The sequence below is a fragment of the Dermacentor andersoni genome, chromosome 9 (genome assembly GCF_023375885.2).
Source record: "Dermacentor andersoni chromosome 9, qqDerAnde1_hic_scaffold, whole genome shotgun sequence".
Classification (NCBI taxonomy): domain Eukaryota; kingdom Metazoa; phylum Arthropoda; class Arachnida; order Ixodida; family Ixodidae; genus Dermacentor; species Dermacentor andersoni.
The window spans coordinates 124350231-124362275 of NC_092822.1; the positions used below are offsets into that span (position 1 = coordinate 124350231).

The following is a 12045-nucleotide window of genomic DNA, read 5'->3' on the forward strand; positions in this document are numbered from 1 at the left end:
TGGGCAGGACATGTAATGAGGAGAGAAGATAAACGATGGCCATTAAGGGTTACGGACTGGATTCCAAGGGAAGGGAAGCGTAGCAGGGGGCGGCAGAAAGTTAGGTGGGCGGATGAGATTAAGAAGTTTGCAGGGACGACATGGCCACAATTAGTACATGACCGGGGTTGTTGGAGAAGTATGGGAGAGCCTTGCCCTGCAGTGGGCGTAACCAGGCTGATGATGATGAACCAAATTTTGTTGGTAAAGGTGGACAACACTGCAGTTGAAAAAAGCCCAGCAAGCTTGAGGAATTTTACTGGGCTACAATGGCCCAAATATGATGTCGACGGAATGTAGCAGAGCTGGAAGTTTCAGAATAAAATTTAAAAGTTGATATTTCACATTCATCCTACGTTCTAATCAAGTTCTTAACGCAGTAGTTCTGCGGAAACCCGCAAGGTGGAGAGAAGTACTGAATAAAGGGACAATCAGACATCCAGCCGTTTGTAGCAATTGCTACAAAGGAAACCCATACGGGCTCCTCGAAAGGAAAGCCTCAAAGTTGAAGAAAAATTCGTCCTGGTCCGGGACTCGAACCCGGGACCACCGCCTTTCCGGGGCAGCCGCTCTACTATCTGAGCTAACCAGGCGGCTACCAGATAGCAGAGCAAAGTAGAATTTGTCGAACTACTACGTCAAATACTTGCCTTTGCTTCGTGTTGTCGACAAATTCGACTTCGCTCTGCCATCTGCTAGCCGCCTGGTTAGCTCAGATGGTAGAGCGGCTGCCCCGGAAAGGCGGTGGTCCCGGGTTCGAGTCCCGGACCAGGACGAATTTTTCTTCAACTGTGAGGCTTTCCTTTCGAGGAACCCGTATGGGTTTCCTTTGTAGCAATTGCTACGAACGGGTGGATGTCTGATTTTCCCTTTATTTATTACTTCTCTCCACCTTGCGGGTTTCCGCAGAACTATTACGTCAAACACTTGCCTTCGCTTCGTGTGATCGACAAATTCGACTTCGCTCTGCCATCTGCTAGCCTCCTGGTTAGCTCAGTGATAGAGCGGCTGCCCCAGAAAGGCGGTGGTCCCGGTTTCGAGTCCCGGACTAGGACGAATTTTTCTTCAGCTCTGAGGCTTTCCTTTCAAAGAACCCGTATGGGTTTCGTTTGTAGCAATTGCTACGAACGGGTGGATGTCTGATTTTCCCTTTATTCATAATCAAGTTCATACTGCAAAACTAAGAGTTATTGCAGTTATCTATCAGTTCATGCTGATTGGGTGTTTCTTTTTAGTGTCTCTTTAAGCTTAAGCATCAAAAAGTTATTGTTATGAGCTCCTCCTCGTAGCAGTTTTATTCCTTTGGGAGTAGAAAACCAAACTGTGTAGCCGAGCCTTGGATACCTGTGCAAGAACTCGAGGTGACTAAAAGTAATCTGGAGCCTACTGTGGCATTCCTCATAATTGTATGTTGCTGTGTGACATTAAACCTCATCATTCTGTCCATGCCATGAGAAGTTTTACCCATGTACTGTATTCTGAAACACAAAACCCACCTTCATTTTTATTTTTATGGGAATCTGTTAGATTATCCTGTTAATAAATGCCTAATGTTCTTTCGTTTGCAACAATAACAACTGGAACAATTTTTTTTTGCTTTTGCACTTACAGCCAGCCAGCCAGCTGTCCCCTTGGCCAGCGACTAGACCAGCGATTCAGACAGCGGCTAGACATGCGATTCAGCAAGTTACTAGACTAGTCATCCAACCAACCGTGAATGTTACTTGTAGGTGACTTTTTTAAGCCGATACAGTGTCACTTTCTTTCTTGCTCTTCTGCCTCTGAATGCCTAGCTTAGCAGCTGCTGTGACACTGCTGTGGTTTTGTAGTGTCTGAGTCTCCTTGAAGACATCTAACAACGCTTTCCATGAAGCGACCTAGTATATAGATAAAGCGACAATAATGCATGCAGCTTGGTGTGCAGAAGCTACCTTTGTAGGAGCTGAGATGGGAGATGTTTTTATAGGTCTCGTTATGGATCGTTTTGTTGTGGCACCCATTCTTAAAAACTGAATATATAGCTAATCGCCTCGCAATGTGCAAAATGTTTTGAGGTTTTTTATCCATGTAGAATTAAATTTCCACTTTCTGAAAGTACTGTTACCTGGTGAACTTCTTCATTAGTGTTCTAGAATGTTCCATGTTTATTCTAGTCTAATTTCTTAGCAATGAAGCTTGAGTATTTGGCCATTTTGGTCATATTGCATTTTTCCGTTAGAATAATTTTTTCCTTTAACTCATTTAGCTTTAACGTACTTGTGACACGCTTTATGTTTCTTTGGTGAGGTGCCCTAAAAGTGTTTTCATAGCTCATCATCTGCAACAAAAGGCAAATATTTAAAACTGTAATATCTTAAGGTTTCAGCCTACCATAAAAAGTACCCGTTCAGGTGAAGTCATAATCGACGTTTTTACCAAATAGTGCTCTGAAAATTTATTTTCAATTTTTATTTTCTATTCCAGTGTACTTAGCGTTCAAGGCTGCATACTTTTGCTTTTCTGTGATACTACATTGTTTCTGTATCTAACACTTTTTCGTCTAGTCATTTAGCCAGTTTTAAGGTACTTCGGACCTGTCTTTTGTAGTTATTATGCAAAAAGGTGAGGCGTGCAGACAGGACACAAGAGAAGAGAAGTGGACAACAAGAACGCCGACTATCAAATGAAGGGAGCAATGAGCCGAAAAGAAAGACACAAAACTCATCTGCGCAAGCTCAGGAATGGTATCACCACGTGTCAGTCGGGTACATGTGCCAGTCTTTTTGCATAATGAATCCTTACCAACTAGCTCAGCTTTCTGTCGTTCTTTTGTAGTTACCCTGGTAGAAGAATTTTGTAGTGTTCCATTTGTCATTCTCTGCAACAAAATCTTAGCGAATTTTGAGGAGTATAGTATTTCTGAATATAACTTAGTCATGACAAGTGCCTGTCATGGTTAGCCTATACTTTTCATGGCAATAGCTAAATGTTAATAATGGTACTTAACCGCTTAGATGTCTATGTAAACAGAGATGAGCTGTCTTGTTTCAACAGATCTCTTAATGTATTATAAGGTATGTTCAACGCATTACCATGTGTGATAGCCTTGCGCTGGTTTTTGAATAAAAGAAAAAAAAGGTTTATATCTGTGGTGTGCATTCAGCATAGGAGGCAGTGCAATGGAGCTGCTTATATGCCAGCATGTTTAGAATGTTATTGCAGTGTATATCCAGTTACTTTACTCATTACTTAATCATTACTGAACCTTTACTTAGCCTTCACACCAACAAATACACTTTAATGGTTTCGTACTTTCACATTGCAACACGTTTATAAACACTCAGCCGGCCACTGGTATTATGCACTATCAAGAGAGGGATGCTCTCGGATACCAGCTTTGAAAAACAACTCATCCTAAATTACAATGAGTTTTGCAAAGCTCCCCGACGCCAAGGGGGCATCAAAAAAAAGTTGATGCAGCAAAATGAGGCGTACACGATTGTTGGTGGTGGGCTTGAGTGTGCCCACTTTTAACTGCCATTCGACGCCGTATGGCCTAGTGGTGACATCACCATGCAAACATACTCTGTTCAGAACACTCGAACCTGAATGCAGATGCGGCACAACCATTTCATAATCGCCGACAGGCTTTTCAGTGCCCCTGATACAGCGGTCTGGCTGGGTCTCTAAAGCTGCTCCTTAGGAGCCCATGATGCACACGTCTGTCACGCTCGGTGGCCGGAAGTGGAAGCCTCATACCACGAGGGCTATACATTGAAGGTACACATACTTTTTTATTTTGAGTTATATTGTTGGCTGCAAATTACGATGTACCACAAAAGGAAAACAGATGCCGATAGAAAGCGTCGTGAAATTTCACTCGTTATACAGGAAAATTTCTAAAGGATAATGTTTCAAAAAAGAAACGTGTATCCTCGGCGGGACTCGAAGCCGCAGTCCCCGGTTCAGGAGACCGTTGCCTTTTAGTTCGGCCACGATGGCTTCTTATTTTTTCAGTACATAAACATTTGAAACAATTCACAAAAGCGCAAAATACGCCAGTAGGACTTTGACTGGCTTGCTTTAAAAACGTTTTATTTCACTCAATTCGGTCAACAACGAAATTCATTCGGGTTTTTCTTTCTGGGACTGAAACACATCTCTTGTGTAAAGGATACTTTCTATGCAGTACTCCCGTCTCGATCTCTCATCTTTATCGGCATGACGTACCACCATTCTTGCTAGCCATACCCTGTAGAGAACGAGCAACATAAACAAGTCATAAGGCACATCATTCTCGTTTTTCCCGAACAAATACCGGATACCGTATAGTGTGACAGGGAGGTCCTTTTTTAAAGTGTGCTGCAAGATATCCCACGAAAACACTGCATCCCATCAATCTAGGAAAATGTGTTTGATCGTTTCGGGTGTTTTGCATATTGGGAAATCTGTCGACACGAAACGAACAACCTTCTTTCTTGTAGCCACGGTTTAACCGGCAATTTCCCACTGTGCAACTGGAAGAAAAATGTTTTCACAGATGCGCGAACAGTCATCATCTTTATCCTGTTAAAAACGACCGTTTAAGCACCGATACGGTATACCACTCTGAAGATGGGCACAGGCAACATAATGTCACGTAAACCTTTGTAAAGGTGCTTTCGCTTAACAGCCGATAACTACTCCATTGAGAAGCACACTTTGAAGATACCGTAAACCACCACTATTTGTTTTAAAGAACCGTGCAGGGTACAGCATTGTACACATCTAGATGACACTGCAAAGTGGGGAAGTTTGTTGCTAAGAACAATTTGCATGAACGTGCGCAGGAAAGGGTCACTGTGATATCGTAAAAAAATATTGACACTATTTGCTTTAAAAACAGATGAACCAAAATGACACCACCATTTCGAAGTTATGAAATAAGTTCGCGCGACTGGTTCGCTCCCACACGGATCCCCAAACGAGAACTGCCATAACTCCGTGCAATTTTTGCACATTTGTTCTTGACATAACAAAACATGGATCACATAGCACACTGCAGACAATAAACAAGTTCACAGGCATCAGACTAAGAAAAAATATTGGTCAAAAGTAAGTCACAGCAACGTGACTCTTTTCATTCGCTAAGACCCCTTTTTGCGTGAGTGGAGTCGCAAAATAATGGCCAACTCCTCTTCATCAGTCAGCTGACTCCCAATGGCTTGCGAAGAGTCGCCGTGAAAGATTGCGACTCCTTTGTGACTCGAGATGAGTCTTGGTGATAGCAATATAAAGTAGGAGAAGAAATACCGGATAATTTATTGTGGCTTTATGCTTGCTTCTGGCTTAGGCAGAACCTCTGGACTTATGTCCTGGTTGTAATGCAGTGTCTCACTCTTTCGTGCTTGTCATGTTCTGCAATGACTTCGAACTCTAAATGTCGGTTTTCCTTAACCATGTTTATTCATATTTCGTATGCTTAAGCGATAGGTGGTTTCCTGTGCCAAGGAAGACCTGGATTTGTCGCACAGGATTCCGACCATTGCGGAAAAGTGAAGGGGCCAACACAGAGCCTTGAGATACACCCGATTCTACTCGTACCTCTACTCGTACTCGTACGAGTAGAAATGTCATTGCCATTATTAGTTGCATATTGAGTAGGACTAGAAAGCTACAAATCCGTTTCAATATTAAAGGGTCAATATGTAGAACACAGCAATGGAAGCAGTGTGGTGAAAGCTGTTTCAGGGCTCTACCCAGGCATAGCCAGTGCTGCATGCACATTCTATGCACATGCATAAGGTTTTAGCAATAATACTTACAGTAAATTGTATTGGTGCAGCTTCATTCTGCCTTTAACGCTGCCAGGTTTTAAAATCCATCAGAAAAGGTCAGTCTCTTTCATTTCATTTGTTTATACACAAAAAAATGTGTGTGCGTGGAAGGGGTTAAGGATCCTTTATCAAGCCAAAATGCTTCCTGGCATGATAAAGTGAAGCCTTGTGCATTTCACTCTGTAGTCACTCACTGCAGTTTCAAAAGCGCAATCATAACAGAGAGCACAGCAAAACACACAAGCAATAGTTCAGCAATTTATTTGAAACAAATTCAGCTTTATTTTACACAATTACCACATTCCAAAAATGCAACTACAAGCTATGCGCATAATACAGCCAACTTACGTTAATTGGACAGCTGTTAACATGTCCTGCCTTTATATGTGCAAATGTTTAAAGTCTCAAAGTGTGCCCCTACTTTTACTTGTACTTTTAATTTTAACAATGGATGATTTGAACAAATGCTAAATTTACACCATTGCCACATTGATAGAAGAAAAACTACATATTAAAATGGCAACTCCTTGTTGAACAGGAAAGGGTCTACAGTAAACTTTCAATAATCCGACTCTGGTTAATTTACTTTTTCGGTTCATTCAATCCTGGCCGAAGGTCCCGGCCGGCGCCCATGCATTTTTTTCTATGGGCCTAAACATTCATTATTTCAATCCTAAAAGTGGCATTTGCCGCATAACACGAACTTGATCAGACCCCAATAATAACCCCGTTTAGTTGCAGCGTCTGTCTCAGCCTGTCTGAAACGCATATTTTTTTCCACGCGAGGAAGATTTTCCAGCAATAACGGTAGCTGACAATGTCCGATTGTGGTATTTACCCGATTCTAACGGGCACCTTTTGTTTTCAAAGGAAATTGAGCCCAAAATTGCCTACGCTGTGCAATCGAGTGTGAAACTAAAACCGTATTTGTAGCATTCTTATGCTTTACCGTATATTGTAAGGAACCGCTTTATTCCAGCTGAGCTCGTGCTACTACCACGAGGATCTAGCTGTGCTGCTGGTGATGATAATACAGATGAAGAAGATTTACAATAGATGATGATATGTGGCGATGATGAAGTTGAAAGCCAGGCATGTGTTGCGCTCACACTAATTCCTTCTCGCTGTGGAAGCGGCCGCCTGGCTGCGCGAAAGTACTAGGAAATGCGTCGAGTATATGGTTTTAAGCGAGAGGACATGCATTATCTTTGTCCCACGGCAACGGGAATCGGACGGCGTTCTAAGGGGCGAAACGTGGTAATTTGCAGGTGATGTCTGCTCAATGACTGTGTAAGGTCCAATAAAACTCGTGAGACATTTCCCGCATAGGTCAGGAACGCGCGCAGAAGTCCAAATAAGAACTTCGTCGCCAAGAGAAAAAGTCGCAGCACGGTGGGTAGAGTCGTAACGAAACTTGCGAGCATCCTGGGAGATGCCGGTGTTATGCGGGGCGAGACACAAACTGTTCCGAGAAAGGAGCTGATGGGGGTACAGGAGTCGAAAGGAACGATTCATCAAGAGCGAAACTTGATAAGGAGCCATAGATGAAGAAAAAAGGTGAAAAGCCGGTAGTACGTTGCATATGCCCTGTTCTTACCTATATTTATACCTTAATATTAACTACAGGCATATTTCCAAAACAAATGCAGACTTCACGCGTTGTTCCAGTCTTCAAGCATGGTGATAAGGGGGCACTAAACAACTATCGACCCATTTTCATAATTCCAGTGCTTTCGAAATGTATTGAGAAATTAATGCATATCAGATTGCTATCATTTTTAATCACCCCAATTTGTTGAAAGACTTTCAACACGGGTTTAGGAAGCATCGCTCTACTGAAACAGCCCTCTTGACTCACAAATAAATAATTATAGATGCATTCAGTCGCAATTAAATGGCATTAGGCATATATGTCGATTTTTCCAAGGCATTTGACTTAATTGATCATACCATCCTTCTAAATAAATTAGAAAACTATGGTGTGCGTGGAACAGCGCGTGCGCTTTTAGAATCCTATCTTTCAAACAGGACACAATTCGTAGATACAAACAATGAAACACCTGCAAGCAAGCCGGTCGTTGTTGGTGTACCACAGGGAAGCATTCTAGGGCCACTCTTATTTTCGATTTACATAAATGATATTGTACACTGCACAGGCAAAGCAACATTCATCTCATATGCTGATGACACGACAGTTTTTATTACACGGAACTTCAAAACAGAGATAGAAGCGATGGCTAAAAAACGCTGTCTAACCTAGATGCCTGGGCCACGATGAATTCTTTAAAAATAAACCCTTCAAAAACACAAGTTATCTTGTACACGCCTAAAGGAAAAACGCTGAGAAAGAAGTTGAATTGATTTTGGGGCTTTCAGCAGTTAGAGTTGGTGGATTCTGTTAAAACCCTTGGAATACATTTTTCACAGCACCTTGCATGGAATGTACATGTCGAAAACCTCCATTCAAAGATGTTGTCTGCCATTGGTGTCTTTGCACGTACGCGATGTATTCTTCCTACAAAGGCGAATATTATGACCTACAATGCGTTAGTGTCCTCTATGTTGCAGTACTGCAGCATAGTGTGGTGTACTACTGGCGTAACAAATTTGCGCAAGCTGTATTTGCTTCAGGAAAGAGCCATACGACATATTGCTGCTGTACATTATGCTTCTTCTACAAAACTTCGTTTTACAAAGTATGAAATTCTTCCAGTGTTCTGTTATATAATTATAGGCTGATGTTGTGTTATAAAGCTTTTGTTAAGTATGGTACACATACCATAATTAATCTTGCTAAGCTAAAAGCAAACAAGTGTTCGTTCTACCAGGCACAAAGAAATGTGGACTGTACCCACCCCTAAAACTTCTTATGATGAACAATCTTTGTCCTATAAGCTACCTTCCCTTCTGAACCTATTAAACCATGGAGATTACGATCCTTCGTGTAATCAAAATTCTCTCATTAAGCGTTTCGCCCAATCCATTTATTTTCAGGAATAGTACATCCTTTCGAATTTTTTCCTTCTCCTTGTCGATCGCTGTTTTTCATGTTCATGCCATTTCAAGCCTATGCAATTGGGTTGTATTGTTTTTGCATTTTGTTTGAAAACTTTTTTTGTTGCTCGGTGTTATGTAATATTCGTTGATTTATTTGAACTCTTTGTGCATGACTGACCGTCATCCTGCTGTTTTGCCAACTGTAAAGGGGTCGGGACCTCGTCAAGCTGCTCAAGCTTTTGGTCCCGTACTCCTCCTATTCCAAGGGAAATAAAGCTGATTGATTGATTGATTGATTGATTGATTGATTGATTGATTGATTGATTGATTGATTGATTGATTGATTGATTGATTGATTGATTGATTGATAGCCGTGTTATAGGCGAATGTCACGAACGGCAGGATGGCATCACAGTTCGTGTGGTCGGGGCGGGTGTACATCGCAATCATGTCGGAGAGGGTACGATAAAACGCTCCGTCAAGCCGTTGGTCTGCGGATGGCAATTGGAAGTTGTCTTGTGAATTGTGTTAGAGGCGCGCAAAACTTCAGTAGGTATAGAATAGAGGAAGACTGCCGCGGTCACTGAGGAGAACGCGCGGAGCGCCATGGCGAAAGATAATGCTGTGTAGAAAGAAATCGGCAACTTCAGCAGCAGTCTCGGATTGTACAGATGCTGTCTCCGCGCAGCTGTTAGATGGTCTACGGCCATTACAATCCAACGATTGCCGTGTGAGGTCCTGGGAAGAGTACAACAGTACAAGTGTATTCCAACTACTTCGAAATGCGAAGCGGGACAAGGCAGAGGTTGTAAAAAGCCAGAAGTAGCTGTTGTCGATCGTTTGCGGCTTTGACAATGAACGACGGATGCAACGTACTTCCCAACGGCTGAAAACAGACCAGGCCAGAAGCAGCGACTTCGTATTCTGTCGTTAGCCTTGCGGTAGGCTAGATGACTGGCCGTCGGGTGATCGTGAAAGGCTTCGAGCACCTCGCGTTGCAGAGAATGTGGTATCACCAGGACCATTTGTTGTTATCGAGGTGATAATGTAGCGTTGTAAAGCTCCATTGTGCAGCTTCAATTGATGAAGGTGTCGACGGAGTCAGGCGTTCGGAGGTGATGAAGAACCTTCCATGCGTTCGAGGATAGTTCGGCAGTATGGGTAGATACGTTGGTGTGACACAAGGACAGATGGGCTATCGGGTCTTAGCCAATCGAGGGTTACGATGGGTAAAGCCTATGAAGAGGACTCGGGACGTACGCTAGTACGGAGAGGCGATGGTGAATCGTCATGATTCGGCAGAGGGTAGCGAGATAGGGCATTGGAGTTTTGACGCTTCTTTCCAGCCCTGTAGGTGACATCAAAATCGTATTTTTGTAATCGAAGCACCCAGCGACCCAGGCGACCTAATAAATTCTTTAGCGATGAACTCCAGCACAGTGCGTTATCGTCCGTAACGACTGTGAAATGACAGCCGTGAAGATATGGGCAAAATTATTGCACTGCCCAAACAAAAGCGAGTCACTCTTGCTCGGTTATGTTGTAATTCTTCCCTGCAGTGGTTAGTGTACGACTAGCGTAAGCAATTACTCGTTCGAAGAAGGTGTCGCGTTGCAGTAGAATGGCATCGAGACCATGACTGCTAGCGTCAGTGTGAAGGATGGTGGGCCCGCTCGGATCAAAGTGGCACAGTACTGGGTCCGACATCAGTGAATGTTTCAAAACAAGGAAAGTACGTTCACATTCGTCGGACCAAACGAAGGGCGCGTTAGTGGCGAGGAGTTGATGGAGCGGGGACGCAAGCGCAGCGAAGTTGCGTATGAAGCACTGGAAGTAAGAAGCAAGTCTGAGAAAACTGCGCAGGCCTTTCTGACGCAACGGACAGCAGCGAGCTTCTCAGGATCCGGTAGAATAGCTTCTTTGCTGACTATGTGCCCCAGAACTTTGAGGATCTTGCTGGCGAAACTGCATTCTTTGTGTTGAGCTGCAAGCCAGCATTTTCGAGACAGGGAAAGACTTAACCTAGACGTTGCAAATGTTGTACGAACGCGGTTGAAAACACTACAATTTCGTCGAGATAGCAAAGACAGGTTTTCCATTTCAACCCACGCAAGACATTATCAATCATGCATTCAAAGGTGGCAGGTGCATTGCAGAGTCCAAAAGGCATCACGTTGAACTCGTCGAGCCGATCAGTGGAAGCAAACACCGTTTTTTCGTTGTTGGATTCGGACATCGGTATTTGCCAGTAGCCTGATGTAAGGTCAAGGTTGCAAAAATATTCGGCACCGTGGAGCGATTCTAGTTCATCGTCGATTCGTGGCAGGGGGTACACATCTTTGTGCGTGATTTTGTTCAGCGCACGGTAATCGACGTAAAAACGCACTGAGCCGAGGACCAGGGACTCGAGGAAGGATGTATGATATTTCGTCTAAGCATATCTGACGCGACTTCCTCGATGATCTTGTGCTCTGTAAGAGACACGGATATGGGCGTCGTTGAACGATGCGGGAGCCATCAATCTGTATTTGGTGAGTAGCGGCGGTAGTCATACCGAGGATGGGCGAATTGATGTCGGACAAGGAACGCTCTTTATTCAATAGTGCGAGGAGATATTGACCCTGGGCAGGCGTTAGGTCAGGGCTCATGTTTGCCAACAATGGTGTGGAAGAGGCATTACTTGGCGGCGTTCTTGACTCGGGTGGCGCTGTCGAAAGTGTGATAATTGCAGTGGGATGAGTGTCAACAGTGCAAGTGACAGCTGATCCACGAGGCAACAGTTGGGGTTCGGGAGTTTGGTTTAAGGCGGTAAGCAATGCAGAACCCTGAGAGAAGCGAATAAGGTCAGGGGTAACCAGAATCCCTCGAGATATGGTATGGCCGTAGGGTAGAATGAGTACGTTGCCATCCACAATGTTGGAGTTGACACTTATAATCTCTTCTCTAGATGGCCAAAGAACGTAATCGGAGAAGGTGACGAGACGAATGCGTTCTTCATGGTTAGGAAGAGAATTTTCGGTGGCATCCAGTTGTATGAGGCGCTGACGACAAGAGATAGAAGCAGACACAGAAGATAAGAAGTTCCACCCTAAGATAAGTTTGGGTACGCTCGTGAAATACCGCAAAAACAATGTGGGGACGAATTGCGTCTATGAACACCCGAACAGTACACTGCGCGATTGGACGAATAATAGCATTGTTCGCTGCATGAAGA

General features: G+C 43.6%; 1 long non-coding RNA gene across 1 annotated transcript in view; it reads left to right on the plus strand.

The window, feature by feature from the left end:
* LOC129384472 (uncharacterized) overlaps positions 1 to 2133 on the plus strand; it is a 38813-nt gene extending 36680 nt beyond the window's left edge. Inside the window, exon 6 of the long non-coding RNA XR_008612194.2 lies at positions 1655 to 2133. This is a non-coding gene — a long non-coding RNA (uncharacterized lncRNA). The remainder of the gene's footprint in view (positions 1 to 1654) is intronic.
* Positions 2134 to 12045: the final 9912 nt, after the last annotated feature.